General features: G+C 42.0%; 1 protein-coding gene across 1 annotated transcript in view; it reads left to right on the top strand.

Moving 5' to 3' along the window:
- Nucleotides 1-446: 446 nt before the first annotated feature.
- Nucleotides 447-18,225, top strand: part of LOC134218228 (uncharacterized) — a 58,519-nt gene continuing 40,740 nt past the window's right edge. Inside the window, exon 1 of the mRNA XM_062697149.1 lies at nt 447-459. The gene's annotated coding sequence lies outside the window, so the exon portion shown is untranslated. The remainder of the gene's footprint in view (nt 460-18,225) is intronic.

Below are 18,225 nucleotides of genomic sequence, written 5' to 3' on the forward strand. Positions count from 1 at the left end.
TCTGTCCATCTGCAATTTATCTATTATCTAACTTCCAGACGCTACTGCACTTATTAAGCGTGAGCTTCATGTCAGTTGATCATCATCTTCAGACCTGATCACATTGCAAAGATAAGAACTTCCCAAAGAAATTCCTAGAAATATTTCGAGAGGAATTCTTCGATTTGTTATCTTAGGAATTCGTGAAGAAATTTTCAACGGAATTTCCAAAGCTATTCCTGGAATAATTGCTGGTGAAATTTGTATAGGAGCTCCTAGAGATATTTTCAAGGAAATTTTTGGAGGTAACTGACCCTCCAAAAACTTCCTGAAAATATCTCCAGGAGCTCCTTTGAAAATTTGAAAATGTATTCCCGGAATTCTCGGAGGAATCTGAAGGAAGTCCTGATACCTACTCGCAGTTTGGTTCATGGTCAATCACACCTACTAGAATATCGTCGATTTTGAAAAGGAACACAAGTGGTGATAGAATACAATTTTGCATCGCTCATCCCGCTCATTCCAGTTCGAGACAGCAGCACGTACGGACCTGTTTTTTGCTCGCGCATTTTTTCCGAGTGCGACAAATGGAGGTGGCCGATCCCAAGTGCGCCAACTGTGGCGACAAACATCGGGCCACCACAAAGGACTGCCCAAAGCGAGCCGAGTTCCTGGAATCCGGAAGAAGGCTTCCACCAGGACCATTCCGAAGAAGAACCGTGTTCCTGTAATCAACGAGGTAAACTTTCCAGCCATCCCGGCTCGCCGTCATGTGATTCCAATACTTCCACCGTTACAACTGCACAAGCGACTGGCAACGGTAGCTGCGTCGGTTCAAACTCCAGCACCTTCGGCACTATTCACCAGCGAATGGCCCCCGCTCCTTCCTCCTGGGTTCCGTTGGCAGTCGGAGAACGTAGCCGGCCCACCGGAACAATCTGCTCCGGTCTACACTCCGGAGCAACTGATGTCGATCTTTGCACAACTCGTCACTCGGCTGCGCGGCTGCAAAACCCGTTTCGACCAGGTTTTTACTCTTGACATGTTCATTATTGAAAATGGCTGCTAGGGTGGGCCTGGTCAACTGGAACGCTTGCTCGCTTAAGAGCAAAATAATTGAGCTGAAGGATTTCCTTGAGGAGAAGGAAATAGACGTGGCGTTCATCACCGAAACGCACCTAAAACCGGAGGTAAACGTCAACATCCCGGATTTCCGCATCGTGCGACTCGACCGGCCGACCAGGGGAGGCGGTGTGGCCATCGCTCAGTGTCATCGAGGCGATCGGTGTCGAAATCACCACTTCGGTCGGCACAAACGCGCTCATTGCGGCATACTGTCCAACGCAAGCCAAAGCCGGCGATGGATCATCGGCTGCTCTTCGGAGGGACATCGTTAAGCTTACGCGGAGGCAAGGTCAGTTTATCATTGCCGGTGACCTCAATGCCAAACATTAAGCCTGGGGCAACAGTCGTGGCAATCGAAACGGCACCATCTGGAGCAACGACATGGAGGAAGGCCACTACACGATCTTGAGCCCGGATTCCCCCACTCGGCTGAGTCGGTCCGGTGTCCACGCAACCCTCGACCTCTACATAACAAACCTGAGTGACCACGTCTCGCAGCCGGTCGTCTACCAGGAGCTCAATTCGGATCACTATCCGGTGGTGGCGGAACTGGGCTCCTCGGTTAATCGGCACCAGCAGTTACGGCGAAATTACCACCGAGTGAACTGGCAGCGGTTCCAGCAGTGCGTCGATAACACCGTCGATTACGAGGTGCGTCCGGAGACGCCGGAAAATATCGACCGCCAGCTTTGCGCTATCGAGAAGGTGATCACGGCGGCCTGAGAGCAATATGTACCGACGGCTCGGCAGGTAAGCAACTCCTTAAACATCGATACACTTACCAAAAATTTGATTCGATTGCGGAATGTCACTGCAGGCAGTTCCAGCGTACTGGACTGCCTGAGCTTCAGGCACGCTGCAATCGAATCACAAAAATTATCCAGGCCAGAATGGTGGACCTCAAAAATAACGATTTTTTGAATAAGATCCGCACTCTCCCAGATTATGCCAAGCCGTTCTGGAAAATGACCAAAATACTAAAATCCAAGCCTCGGCCCATTCCACCTTTGATCCCACTAGACAATAATGACTCTAAGGATCGCTTGATAACTCCTGCAGAGAAGGTCGCTGAAATAGGTCGTCACTTCATCAGCTCACACAATCTTGGGCAGAACATCGTCAGTCCACACGAAGCAGCCGTCAACGAGCATGCTAACAACATCCATTTGATTCCCAACGACTTCTCGGAGGAGTTGGAGATCTCAGCTGGCGAATTGACGGCCTATATCAAATCATCGAAAAACATGAAGGCCCCAGGCTTCGATAGCATCCTGAATCTCGAGCTCAAACACATGAGTGCTCCATTCTTTGAGCACCTCTCGCTGATCTTTAATCAGTGTCTCCGGCTCAGCTACTTCCCATTATCCTGGAAGTCAGCGAAAGTCATCCCCATCCGGAAGCCTGGGAAAGATCCTTCCTCCCCAGAAGTTATCGTCTCATCAGCCTTCCCTCAGGGTTATCCAAGCTATTCGAAAAAGCTATTCATCACCGAGTTCCAATGCGCACAACATCGTCGCAGGCGTCCCCCAGGGCAGTATCCTCGGGCCCCTGCTTTTCAATCTGTTCACCTCCGACATGCCAGAACCTCCAGAAGGCGGCATTCTGTCTCTGTTCGCAGATGACACCTCCATCGTCTACAACGGTAGAGTGATCAGAGCGCTAGTGGCAAAACTCCAACGAGGCCTGGATGCCCTGACAGAGTACCTCACCAGCTGGAAGATCTGTATCAACGCGGCGAAGACCCAGGTCATCATTTTCCCCACTCTAAATCCCCTAAACATGTTCCGCCTGGGGACTGTAAAATCATCCTCAATGACACGACTGTGGAATGGGCCAATGAGGCCGACTACCTTGGCATAAACCTCGACAGCAAGCTTATTTTCAGGCAACAGGTTGACAAAACGGTGACGAAGTGTAACGTTTTTTTGAAACTACTGTACCCTTTGATCAACCGCCGGTCGTCATTGTCCCTGAAAAATAAGCTTGCTGTCCACAAGCAAATCATCCTCCCTGTGATCGAATATGGCATGCCGGTCTGGGAGAGCTGCGTCATTGTCCCTGAAAAATAAGCTTGCTGTCTACAAGCAAATCATCCTCCCTGTGATCGAATATGGCATGCCGGTCTGGGAGAGCTGCGCTAAAACCCACCACCTCAAACTTCAACGGGTCCAGAACAAATTCCTGAGGATGATCCTCAACACCCCTCCCAGGACAAGAACATCCGAGGTCCACCGTCTGACCAGAATAAAAACCTTACATGAACGCTTGGGTGAGTGTAAAGAAAGTTTAGGGTCCGTTGCTTGCACTCAGACCAAGAAGCGCTTAGGGCGCTAGTTCCAATCTAGGTTATCAAATTTTTATTGTAAATATTAGTGTACATAGTAGTTAGGTTATCAAATTTTAAAAAACACACTAGCGCCTCCTGAAGGCCGTCATGATACATTATATTTTAAAAATTAAGTAAAAACATAAAAATAATAATAATAATAACAATAATTAAAATTGAAGTTGGAGGGCCAAGCCGGCCGATCACTGTACATGTTAAAAATAATTGTAGAACAAAAAATGTTTAAATAAAGAAGAATTTTACTACTACTACTACAACTTTGCATCCCCGCCCAGCTAAAATCGGGTTCGGACAGGACAAGATTCTGGTGGTATAAAGTGTAAAAAGCAAAACAGGGCAATTCTTGAAAATTCTAGTGTAACAAATTTTCTCAAACTCCCCAAACATATGGGTATCATCATGTTATTTACATGATACACGACTGCAAAACTGGTAAATTTAGCTTCGAAATCTCGTAGTTAGCAACCAAAGAAATGACGAATTCTAGACTAAAGGTGCGAGGCGGTAAAGTTCCAATTGGAGCTGTAATAGCAACTAAAAAAGCACGCGAGCGTTTGCAAAAAATAAGGCATTTTTGTTGACTCTTTATTAGGTACTTATAACCCGACCAAATCAAAAATTAAAAAAATATCAAAATGGAGTATGATTCCCCTACTCCTTACTAAGTAGTCAGTCTAACTGCACCGATTTAGAAACTCATCAAGTAATGTTGTTACCGGCTTTCATAACAAGCTTTCCATATCAACCTGCTTTCCTTTTATTAATGATAGACAGTCCATGAAATAATAAGCTTAGCAGAAATTCGTGAAATATGGGATGGATCATTTCACTTATACTGCTTGATCCCTTTTCAAAACGAAAAAATACGGGCGCTTCCAATTGATCCTTCATCGATTGAATCAAATCCTTCAGAGAAGGTAAAATCATGTAATCAAAGTAAAAATGGAATTTTTCATGCTGATCCCCATGTAACACCGTACCACTGCTTGGAGTCGGTCGTCACCGATGGTCGAAAAAAGAGGCAAAATAATGTTATCAATCATACCCAGAATCTTCCTTCAAAAAAATAAAATAAAATGGTTAGAAACGACGGAGACGAAACAAAAAATGAAGATGGAGAATCTGATTTCGGACCAACCGCTACGACGGCGACCTTTCTTAGATTCCAATAGACACCGACTTAGACACGCACGGGCACGGCACAAACCCAAAGTTGGAGTAACCGAGATAAATGTCTTCCGTAGGGGGTGTTTCCAACTTCAACTCAGTCGTGTCGCTTCCTGAAGGGCTCTCTCTATTTCGGTATGCGTGCTGGGTAAGTCGCGCGGCACAAGGCCCAAAACCCCCTCCGAATCACGTACTGATTGCTATCATCCCTCTAGCTCCCACTTCCTTCCTTCCTTCCTTCCTTGCTTGCTTCCTATCACAAACAGAACGGAATTCCTTCAGGAACAATAACCGCCACTCGGTCTGTTGGAGCTTGCGGTGATGACGCAGGAAATGTGCAGCCAGGACGGCTGAATCAACGTTTATCGTGATGATGGGTATTACGGGGATTATCAAAACTGCCATGGGTTATATTTATAACCTTGATGGGGTCTTGTCTGGTTAGCCCCAGAAAAACCGCAGCTGACGCAGAATCGGTGGGGATACACAAAGATACATTTTTTTGAGGATTGGATCTGATGAAAGAATTGCTTCCCATCTGGTGGTCTTTGATGGAGAAAAGCAGAAACATTTATTCCAGAGCCTACCGTCGTACTGGAGCTCACGTCAGAAACATACTCCGAAGCAAAAATTAATTACCTCTCCAGGCACATTCTCTGACACATTGCAATGCTGTACAAAGATTGCAAAGTCACTCATCCGTGAAAGCGAGCCATACTTTTGTGCTTTTGTGATTTGGGTGAAATAAATTGCGTCCTAATATTAATTCAACCCTTTCCATTGGGATGTTGGTTGTGTTGTGGGCGTGTTGGCAATGGTACCTAATCAGAGTGACTTTTCAGAATGATGGAGGTGCTTTTTGGAAGTGATTTATGGATTACTTTTATTGCCCTTCAACTGACATAACCAAATCGTATGATTCCTTCTTTTTGGCAAATAAAAATGTTATATGAACATAACCTTGGTTTTACGATTGTTGAGTAATGGATTTCTAGGCATGGAGTGCATAGCACAATAAATGTGCTGTTTTACATTCATTTTTAGAAAAAGGCATACAGGTGTTTGTTGGGTTATATTCAATTCCTTTAAATTTTCCTGCTTTAGAAATATTGTAAAAAATACGTTTATTATTTTTCTAAGGCAATAAGCATAAAGTATATCAAATGAAAATGGTGAAAATCTGAAAAAAAAAAAATGGTCAGGGTTTTGTGAAACTGCAAATGCCTTTATAACTAATATGTAATACTTTGGAAAGAATTGTTATAGAACAATTCGATATCAAATTTTGAAAACTACGTTTCTGCTTTTGTAACCAAAAATTTAAACGTCGAAACCAACACCATCAACAGTTAGCCGAAGCTTTCCTCTTCAATCTACATGCAATCCAAATCCAATCCAAATCCAATCAAAATCCAATCCAAATCTAATCCAAATCCAATCCAAATCCAATCCAAATCCAATTCAAATCCAATCCAAATCCAATCCAAACCAATCCAACCCAATCCAAACCAATCCAAACAGAATCCAAACCAATCCAAACCAATCCAAACCAATCCAAACCAATCCAAACCAACCAATCCAATCCAATCCAAACCAATCCAAACCAATCCAAACCAATCCAAACCAATCCAAACCAATCCAAACCAATCCAAACCAATCCAAACCAACCAAACCAACCAAACCAATCCAAACCAATCCAAACCAATCCAAACCAATCCAAACCAACCAAACCAATCCAAACCAATCCAAACCAATCCAAACCAACCAAACCAATCCAAACCAATCCAAACCAATCCAAACCAATCCAAACCAACCAAACCAATCCAAACCAATCCAAACCAATCCAAACCAATCCAAACCAATCCAAACCAATCCAAACCAATCCAAACCAACCAAACCAATCCAAACCAATCCAAACCAATCCAAACCAATCCAAACCAATCCAAACCAATCCAAACCAATCCAAACCAATCCAAACCAATCCAAACCAATCCAAACCAACCAAACCAATCCAAACCAATCCAAACACCATCCAAACACCATCCCAACCAATCCAAACCAATCCAAACCAATCCAAACCAATCCAAACCAATCCAAACCAATCCAAACCAATCCAAACCAATCCAAACCAACCAAACCAATCCAAACCAATCCAAACCAATCCAAACCAACCAAACCAATCCAAACCAATCCAAACCAAACCAAGCCAATCCAAACCAACCGAACGCAATCCAAACCAATCCAAACCAATCCAAACCAATCCAAACCAATCCAAACCAATCCAAACCAATCCAAACCAATCCAAACCAATCCAAACCAATCCAAACCAATTAAAATGCAATCCAAACGCAATCCAAACCAATCCAAATCTAATCCAAACCAATCCAAACCAATCCAAACCAATCCAAACCAATCCAAACCAATCCAAACCAATCCAAACCAACCAAACCAATCCAAACCAAACCAATCCAAACCAACCCAAACCAATCCAAACCAAACCAAACCAATCCAAACCAATCCAAACCAATCAAAACCAACCAAACCAATCCAAACCAAACCAAACCAATCCAAACCAACAAAAATCCAATCCAATCCAACCAACCAAACCAATCCAAACCAACCAAACCAACCAAACCAATCCAAACCAATCCAATCCAAACCAATCAAACCAACCGAACCAATCCAAACCAACCCAATCCAACCAAACCAATCCAAACCAATCCAAACCCAATCCAAACCAATCCAAACCAACCAAACCAACCAAACCAATCCAAACCAATCCAAACCAATCCAAACCAAATCCAAACCAATCCAAACCAATCCAAACCAACCAAACCAATCCAAACCAATCCAAACCAATCCAAACCAATCCAAACCAATCCAAACCAACCAAACCAATCCAAACCAATCCAAACCAATCCAAACCAATCCAAACCAATCCAAACCAACCAAACCAATCCAAACCAATCCAAACCAATCCAAACCAACCAAACCAACCAAACCAACCAAACCAATCCAAACCAACCAAACCAACCAAACCAATCCAAACCAATCCAAACCAACCAAACCAATCCAAACCAATCCAAACCAACCAAACCAATCCAAACCAATCCAAACCAATCCAAACCAATCCAAACCAACCAAACCAATCCAAACCAATCCAGATCCAATCCAACCAATCCAAACACAATCCAAACCAATCCAAACCAATCCAAACCAATCCAAACCAATCCAAACCAATCCAAACCAAGCCAAACCAAATCCAATCCGAATGCAATCCAAACCAACACAAACCAATCCAAACCAATTAAAACGCAATCCAAACGCAATCCAAATCCAATCCAAACCAATCCAAACCAATCCAAACCAATCCAAACCAATCCAAACCAATCCAAACCAATCCAAACCAATCCAAACCAATCCAAACCAATCCAAACCAATCCAAACCAAGCCAATCCAAACCAATCCGAACGCAATCCAAACCAATCCAAACCAATCCAAACCAATTAAAATGCAATCCAAATGCAATCCAAACCAATCCAAACCAATCCAAACCAATCCAAACCAATTAAAACGCAATCCAAATGCAATCCAAACCAACGCAAACCAATCCAAACCAATCCAAACCAATCCAAACCAAGCCAATCCAAACCAATCCGAACGCAATCCAAACCAATCCAAACCAATCCAAACCAATCCAAACCAATCCAAACCAATCCAAACCAACCAAACCAATCCAAACCAACCAAACCAATCCAAACCAATCCAAACCAATCCAAACCAATCCAAACCAACCAAACCAATCCAAACCAATCCAAACCAATCCAAACCAACCAAACCAATCCAAACCAATCCAAACCAACCAAACCAATCCAAACCAATCCAAACCAACCAAACCAATCCAAACCAATCCAAACCAATCCAAACCAATCCAAACCAATCCAAACCAATCCAAACCAATCCAAACCAATCCAAACCAATCCAAACCAATCCAAACCAATCCAAACCAATCCAAACCAATCCAAACCAATCCAAACCAATCCAAACCAATCCAAACCAATCCAAACCAATCCAAACCAATCCAAACCAATCCAAACCAACCAAACCAATCCAAACCAATCCAAACCAATCCAAACCAACCAAACCAATCCAAACCAATCCAAACCAATCCAAACCAATCCAAACCAATCCAAACCAATCCAAACCAACCAAACCAATCCAAACCAATCCAAACCAATCCAAACCAATCCAAACCAATCCAAACCAATCCAACACCATCCAAACACCATCCCAACCAATCCAAACCAACCAAACCAATCCAAACCAACCAAACCAATCCAAACCAACCAAACCAATCCAAACCAATCCAAACCAATCCAAATCCAACCAAACCAATCCAAACCAATCCAAACCAATCCAAACCAACCAACCAAACCAATCCAAACCAATCCAAACCAATCCAAACCAACCGAATGCAATCCAAACCAATCCAAACCAATCCAAACCAATCCAAACCAATCCAAACCAATCCAAACCAATCCAAACCAATCCAAACCAATCCAAACCAATCCAAACCAATTAAAATGCAAATCCAAACGCAATCCAAACCAATCCAAACTAATCCAAACCAATCCAAACCAACCAAACCAATCCAAACCAATCCAAACCAATCCAAACCAATCCAAACCAACCAAACCAATCCAAACCAAACCAACCAAACCAACCCAAACCAATCCAAACCAAACCAAACCAATCCAAACCAACCAAACCAATCAAAACCAACCAAACCAATCCAAACCAAACCAAACCAATCCAAACCAACAAAAATCTAATCCAAACCAATCCAAACCAATCAAACCAATCCAAACCAATCCAAACCAATCCAAACCAACCAATCCAAACCAACCAAACCAATCCGAATCCAACCAAACCAATCCCAATCCAACCAAACCAATCCAAACCAATCCAAACCCAATCCAAACCAATCCAAACCAATCCAAACCAATCCAAACCAATCCAAACCAATCCAAACCAATCCAAATCAAATCCAAACCAACCAAACCAATCCAAACCAATCCAAACCAACCAAACCAATCCAAACCAATCCAAACCAATCCAAACCAACCAAACCAATCCAAACCAATCCAAACCAATCCAAACCAATCCAAACCAATCCAAACCAATCCAAACCAATCCAAACCAATCCAAACCAATCCAAACCAATCCAAACCAATCCAGATCCAATCCAAACCAATCCAAACACAATCCAAACCAATCCAAACCAATCCAAACCAATCCAAACCAATCCAAACCAACCAAACCAATCCAAACCAATCCAAACCAATCCAAACCAACCAAATCCAATCCAAACCAATCCAAACCAAGCCAATCCAAACCAACCGAACGCAATCCAAACCAATCCAAACCAATCCAAACCAATCCAAACCAATCCAAATCCAACCAAACGCAATCCAAACGCAATCCAAACCAATCCAAACCAATCCAAACCAAACCAAACCAATCCAAACCAATCCAAACCAACCAAACCAATCCAATCCAAACCAATCCAAACCAATCCGAACCAATCCAAACCAATCCCAATCCAATCCAAACCAATCCAAACCAATCCAAACCCAATCCAAACCAACCAAACCAATCCAAACCAATCCAAACCAATCCAAATCAAATCCAAACCAATCCAAACCAATCCAAACCAACCAAACCAATCCAAACCAATCCAAACCAATCCAAATACAATCCAAACCAATCCAAACCAATCCAAACCAATCCAAACCAATCCAAACCAATCCAAACCAATCCAAACCAATCCAAACCAACCAAACCAATCCAAACCAATCCAAACCAATCCAAACCAATCCAAACCAATCCAAACCAATCCAGATCCAATCCAAACCAATCCAAACACAATCCAAACCAATCCAAACCAACCAAACCAATCCAAATCCAATCCAAACCAATCCAAACCAAGCCAAACCAAACCAATCCGAACGCAATCCAAACCAACCAACAACCAATCCAAACCAATTAAATGCAATCCAAACGCAATCCAAACCAATCCAAACCAATCCAAACCAATCCAAACCAATCCAAACCAATCCAAACCAATCCAAACCAATCCAAACCAATCCAAACCAATCCAAACCAATCCAAACCAATCCAAACCAAGCCAATCCAAACCAATCCGAACGCAATCCAAACCAATCCAAACCAATCCAAACCAATTAAAATGCAATCCAAATGCAATCCAAACCAATCCAAACCAATCCAAACCAATCCAAACCAATTAAAATGCAATCCAAATGCAATCCAAACCAACGCAAACCAATCCAAACCAATCCAAATCCAATCCAAACCAAGCCAATCCAAACCAATCCGAACGCAATCCAAACCAATCCAAACCAATCCAAACCAATGAAACGCAAACCCAAACGCAATCCAAACCAATCCAAACCAATCCAAACCAATCCAAACCAAGCCAATCCAAACCAACCGAACGCAACCAAACCAATCCAAACCAATCCAAACCAAGCCAATCCAAACCAATCCGAACGCAACCAAACCAATCCAAACCAATCCAAACCAATCCAAACCAATCCAAACCAATCCAAACCAATCCAAACCAACCAAACCAATCCAAACCAATCCAAACCAACCAAACCAACCAAACCAATCCAAACCAATCCAAACCAATCCAAACCAATCCAAACCAATCCAAACCAATCCAAACCAACCAAACCAATCCAAACCAACCAAACCAACCAACCAAACCAATCCAAACCAATCCAAACCAATCCAAACCAATCCAAACCAACCAAACCAATCCAAACCAATCCAAACCAATCCAAACCAATCCAAACCAATCCAAACCAATCCAAACCAATCCAAACCAAGCCAATCCAAACCAATCCGAACGCAATCCAAACCAATCCAAACCAACCAAACCAATCCAAACCAATCCAAACCAATCCAAACCAATCCAAACCAATCCAAACGCAATCCAAACGCAATCCAAACCAATCCAAACCAATCCAAACCAAACCAAACCAATCCAAACCAACCAAACCAATCCAAACCAATCCAAACCAATCCAAACCAACCAAACCAACCGAACCAATCCAAACCAATCCGAACCAATCCAAACCAATCCAAACCAATCCAAACCCAATCCAAACCAATCCAAACCAATCCAAACCAATCCAAACCAAACCAAACCAATCCAAATCCAATCCAAACCAATCCAAACCAATCCAAACCAATCCAAACCAATCCAAACCAATCCAAACCAATCCAAACCAATCCAAACCAATCCAAACCAATCCAAACCAACCAAACCAACCAAACCAATCCAAACCAACCAAACCAATCCAAACCAATCCAAACCAATCCAAACCAATCCAAACCAATCCAAACCAATCCAAACCAATCCAAACCAACCAAACCAATCCAAACCAATCCAAACCAATCCAAACCAATCCAAACGCAATCCAAACGCAATCCAAACCAATCCAAACCAATCCAAATCTAATCCAATCCAATCCAAACCAATCCAAACCAAGCCAATCCAAACCAATCCGAACGCAATCCAAACCAAGCCAATCCAAACCAATCCGAACGCAATCCAAACCAATCCAAACCAATCCAAACCAATCCAAACCAATCCAAACCAATCCAAACCAATCCAATCCAAACCAATCCAAACCAATCCAAACCAATCCAAACCAAGCCAATCCAAACCAATCCGAACGCAATCCAAATCCAATCCAAACCAATCCAAACCAATCCAATCCAAATCCAATCCAAACCAATCCAAACCAATCCAAACCAATCCAAACCAATCCAAACCAATCCAAACCAATCCAATTAAAACGCAATCCAAACCAATCCAAACCAATCCAAATCCAATCCCAACCAATCCAAGTCCAATCCAAACCAATCCAAACCAATCCAAACCAATCCAAACCAATCCAAACCAACCAAACCAATCCAAACCAATCCAAACCAACCAAACCAACCAAACCAATCCAAACCAATCCAAACCAATCCAAACCAATCCAAACCAATCCAAACCAATCCAAACCAATCCAAACCAATCCAAACCAATCCAAACCAATCCAAACCAACCAAACCAATCCAAACCAACCCAAACCAATCCAAACCAATCCAAACCAACCAAACCAACCAAACCAATCCAAACCAATCCAAACCAATCCAAACCAATCCAAACCAACCAAACCAATCCAAACCAATCCAAACCAACCAAACCAATCCAAACCAACCAAACCAATCCAAACCAATCCAAACCAATCCAAACCAATCCAAACCAATCCAAACCAATCCAAACCAACCAAACCAATCCACACCCAATCCAAACACATTTTGAGTCCAATCCCAATCCAAACCAATCCAAACCAATCCAAACCAATCCAAACCAATCCAAACCAATCCAAACCAATCCCAAACCAATCCAAACCAATCCAAACCAATCCAAATCCAACCAAACCAACCAAACCAATCCAAACCAATCCAACCAATCCAAACCAATCCCAAACCAATCCAAACCAACCAAACCAATCCAAACCAATCCAAACCAATCCAAACCAATCCAAACCAACCAAACCAACCAAACCAATCCAAACCAATCCAAACCAATCCAAACCAATCCAAACCAATCCAAACCAACCAAACCAATCCAAACCAATCCAAACCAATCCAAACCAACCAAACCAATCCAAACCAATCCAAACCAATCCAAACACAATCAAAATCAACCAAACCAATCCAAACCAACCAAACCAATCAAAACCAATCCAAAACCAACCAAACCAACCAAACCAATCCAAACCAATCAAACCAATCCAAACCAATCCAAACCAATCCAAATCCAATCCAAACCAATCCAAACCAATCCAAACCAATCCAAACCAATCCAAACCAATCCAAACCAATCCAAACCAATCCAAACCAATCCAAACCAATCCAAACCAATCCAAACCAATCCAAATCCAATCCAAACCAATCCAAACCAACCAAACCAACCAAACCAATCCAAACCAATCCAAACCAATCCAAACCAATCCAAACCAATCCAAACCAACCAAACCAATCCAAACCAACCAAACCAATCCAAACCAATCCAAACCAACCAAACCAATCCAAACCAATCCAAACCAACCAAACCAACCAAACCAACCAAACCAATCCAAACCAATCCAAACCAATCCAAACCAATCCAAACCAATCCAAACCAATCCAAACCAATCCAAACCAATCCAAACCAATCCAAACCAATCCAAACCAACCAAACCAATCCAAACCAATCCAAACCAACCAAACCAACCAAACCAATCCAAACCAATCCAAACCAATCCAAACCAATCCAAACCAACCAAACCAATCCAAACCAATCCAAACCAATCCAAACCAATCCAAACCAACCAAACCAATCCAAACCAATCCAAACCAATCCAAACCAATCCAAACCAATCCAAACCAACCAAACCAATCCAAACCAACCAAACCAATCCAATCCAAACCAACCAAACCAATCCCAACCCTTTCCACACCCAATCCAAACACATTTTGAGTCCAATCCCAATCCAATCAGAAACCAATCCAAACCAATCCAAATTCCCAACCAAACCAATCCAAACCAATTATCCAATCCAAACCAACCAAACCAATCCAAACCAATCCAAACCAATCCAAACCAATCCAAACCAATCCAAACCAATCCAAACCAATCCAAACCAATCCAAACCAATCCAAACCAATCCAAACCAATCCAACCAATCCAAACCAATCCAAACCAATCCAAACCAATCCAAACCAATCCAAACCAATCCAAACCAATCCAAACCAATCCAAACCAATCCAAACCAATCCAAACCAACCAAACCAATCCAAACCAACCAAACCAATCCAAACCAATCCAAACCAATCCAAACACAACCAATCCAAACCAATCCAAACCAATCCAAACCAATCCAAATCCAATCCAAACCAATCCAAACCAACCAAACCAACCAAACCAACCAAACCAACCAAACCAACCAAACCAATCCAAACCAAACCAATCCAAACCAATCCAAACCAATCCAAACCAACCAAACCAATCCAAACCAACCAAACCAATCCAAACCAATCCAAACCAATCCAAACCAATCCAAACCAACCAAACCAATCCAAACCAACCAAACCAATCCAAACCAATCCAAACCAATCCAAACCAATCCAAATCCAACAAAAACCAATCCGAATCCAAACCAATCCAAACCAATCCAAACCAATCCAAACCAACCAAACCAATCCAAACCAACCAAACCAATCCAAACCAATCCAAACCAATCCAAATCCAACCAAACCAATCCAAACCAATCCAAACACAATCAAAACCAACCAAACCAATCCAAACCAATCCAAACCAACCAAACCAATCAAAACCAACCAAACCAACCAAAACCATCCCAAACCAATCCAAACCAATCCAAACCAACCAAATCCAATCCAAACCAATCCAAACCAATCCAAACCAATCCAAACCAACGCAAACCAATCCAAACCAATCCAAACCAAACCAACCAAACCAATCCAAACCAATCCAAACCAACCAAACCAATCCAAACCAACCAAACCAATCCAAACCAATCCAAACCAATCCAAACCAATCCAAACCAATCCAAACCAATCCAAACCAACCAAACCAATCCAAACCAATCCAAACCAACCAAACCAATCCAAACCAATCCAAACCAATCCAAACCAATCCAAACCAATCCAAACCAATCCAAACCAATCCAAACCAACCAAACCAACCAAACCAACCAAACCAATCCAAATCCAATCCAAACCAACCAAACCAATCCAAACCAATCCAAACCAATCCAAATCCAACCAAACCAACCAAACCAATCCAAACCAATCCAAACCAATCCAAACCAATCCAAACCAACCAAACCAATCCAAACCAACCCAAACCAATCCAAACCAATCCAAACCAATCCAAACCAATCCAAACCAATCCAAACCAATCCAAACCAATCCAAACCAACCAAACCAATCCAAACCAATCCAAACCAATCCAAACCAATCCAAACCAATCCAAACCAACCAAACCAATCCAAACCAACCAAACCAATCCAAACCAATCCAAACCAATCCAAACCAATCCAAACCAACCAAACCAATCCAAACCAATCCAAACCAACCAAACCAATCCAAACCAATCCAAACCAATCCAAACCAATCCAATCCAAACCAATCCAAACCAATCCAAACCAACCAAACCAATCCAAATCTAATCCAAACCAACCAAACCAACCAAACCAATTCAAACCAATCCAAACCAATCCAAACCAATCCAAACCAATCCAAACCAAATCCAATCCAAATTTCAATCCAAACCAATCCAAACCAATCACAAATTCATTCCCAATCCAAACCAATCCAAACCAATCCAAACCAATCCAATCCCAACTAATCAATTCAAACATAGCCCAAACACAATCCAAACCCTTTCAAACTTAATCCAAAACCCATTCCTGAATCAAACCAAACCAATCCACACCCAATCCAAACCATTCTGAATCCAATCCAAATGCAACCAAACCAATCCAAACCAATCCAAACCAATCCAAACCAACGCAAACCAATCCAAACCAATCCAAACCAATCCAAACCAATCCAAACCAACCAAACCAATCCAAACCAATCCAAACCAATCCAAACCAACCAAACCAATCCAAACCAACCAAACCAACCAAACCAATCCAAACCAATCCAAACCAATCCAAACCAACCAAACCAATCCAAACCAATCCAAACCAATCCAAACCAATCCAAACCAATCCAAACCAACCAAATCCAACCAAACCAATCCAAACCAACCAAACCAATCCAAACCAATCCAAACCAATCCAAACCAATCCAAACCAATCCAATCCAAACCAACCAAACCAATCCCAACCCTTTCCACACCCAATCCAAACACATTTTGAGTCCAATCCCAATCCAATCAGAAATTCAATCCAAACCAACCAAACCAATCCAAACCAATCCAAACCAATCCAAACCAATCCAAACCAATCCAAACCAATCCAAACCAATCCAAACCAATCCAAACCAATCCAAATCCAATCCAAACCGAATCCAAACCAATCCAAACCAACAAAAACCAACCAAACCAATCCAAACCAATCCAACCAACCAAACACAATCCAAACCAATCCAAACCAATCCAAACCAATCAAACCAACCAAACCAATCCAAACCAACCAAACCAATCCAAACCAATCCAAACCAATCCAAACCAATCCAAACCAATCCAAACCAACCAAACCAATCCAAACCAATCCAAACCAATCCAAACCAACCAAACCAACCAAACCAATCCAAACCAATCCAAACCAACCAACCAATCCAAACCAATCCAAACCAACCAAACCAATCCAAACCAATCCAAACCAACCAAACCAATCCAAACCAATCCAAACCAATCCAAACCAACCAAACCAATCCAAACCAATCCAAACCAATCCAAACCAAATCCAAATCCAATCCAAACCAATCCAAACCAACCAAACCAATCCAAACCAACCAAACCAATCCAAACCAATCCAAACCAATCCAAACCAATCCAAACCAACCAAACCAATCCAAACCAATCCAAACCAATCCAAATCCAATCCAAACCAACCAAACCAATCCAAACCAACCAAACCAATCCAAACCAACCAAACCAACCAAACCAATCCAAACCAATCCAAACCAACCAAACCAATCCAAACCAATCCAAACCAACCAAACCAATCCAAACCAATCCCAAACCAATCCAAACCAATCCAAACCAATCCAAACCAATCCAAACCAACCAAACCAATCCAAACCAACCAAACCAATCCAAACCAATCCAAACCAATCCAAACCAACCAAACCAATCCAAACCAACCAAACCAATCCAAACCAACCAAACCAACCAAACCAATCCAAACCAATCCAAACCAATCCAAACCAATCCAAACCAACCAAACCAATCCAAACCAACCAAACCAATCCAAACCAACCAAACCAATCCAAACCAATCCAAACCAATCCAAACCAATCCAAACCAACCAAATCCAATCCAAATCCAATCCAAATCCAATCCAAATCCAATCCAAATCCAAATCCAATCCAAATCCAAATCCAATCCAAATCCAATCCTAACCCTTTCCACACCCAATCCAAACACATTTTGAGTCCAATCCAAATCCAATCAGAAATTCAATCCAAATCCAATCAAAAATTCAATCCAAATCCAATCCAAATCCAATCATAAATTCATTCCCAATCCAAATCCAATCCAAATCCAATCCAAATCCAATCCAAATCCAATCCAAATCCAATCCAAATCCAATCCAAATCCAATCCAAATCCAATCCAAATCAATCCAAACCAATCCAAACCAATCCAAACCAATCCAAACCAATCCAAACCAACCAAACCAACCCAAACCAATCCAAACCAACCAAACCAATCCAAACCAACCAAACCAATCCAAACCAACCAAACCAACCAAACCAATCCAAACCAATCCAAACCAATCCAAACCA

Source organism: Armigeres subalbatus, chromosome 2 (genome assembly GCF_024139115.2).
Source record: "Armigeres subalbatus isolate Guangzhou_Male chromosome 2, GZ_Asu_2, whole genome shotgun sequence".
NCBI lineage: Eukaryota > Metazoa > Arthropoda > Insecta > Diptera > Culicidae > Armigeres > Armigeres subalbatus.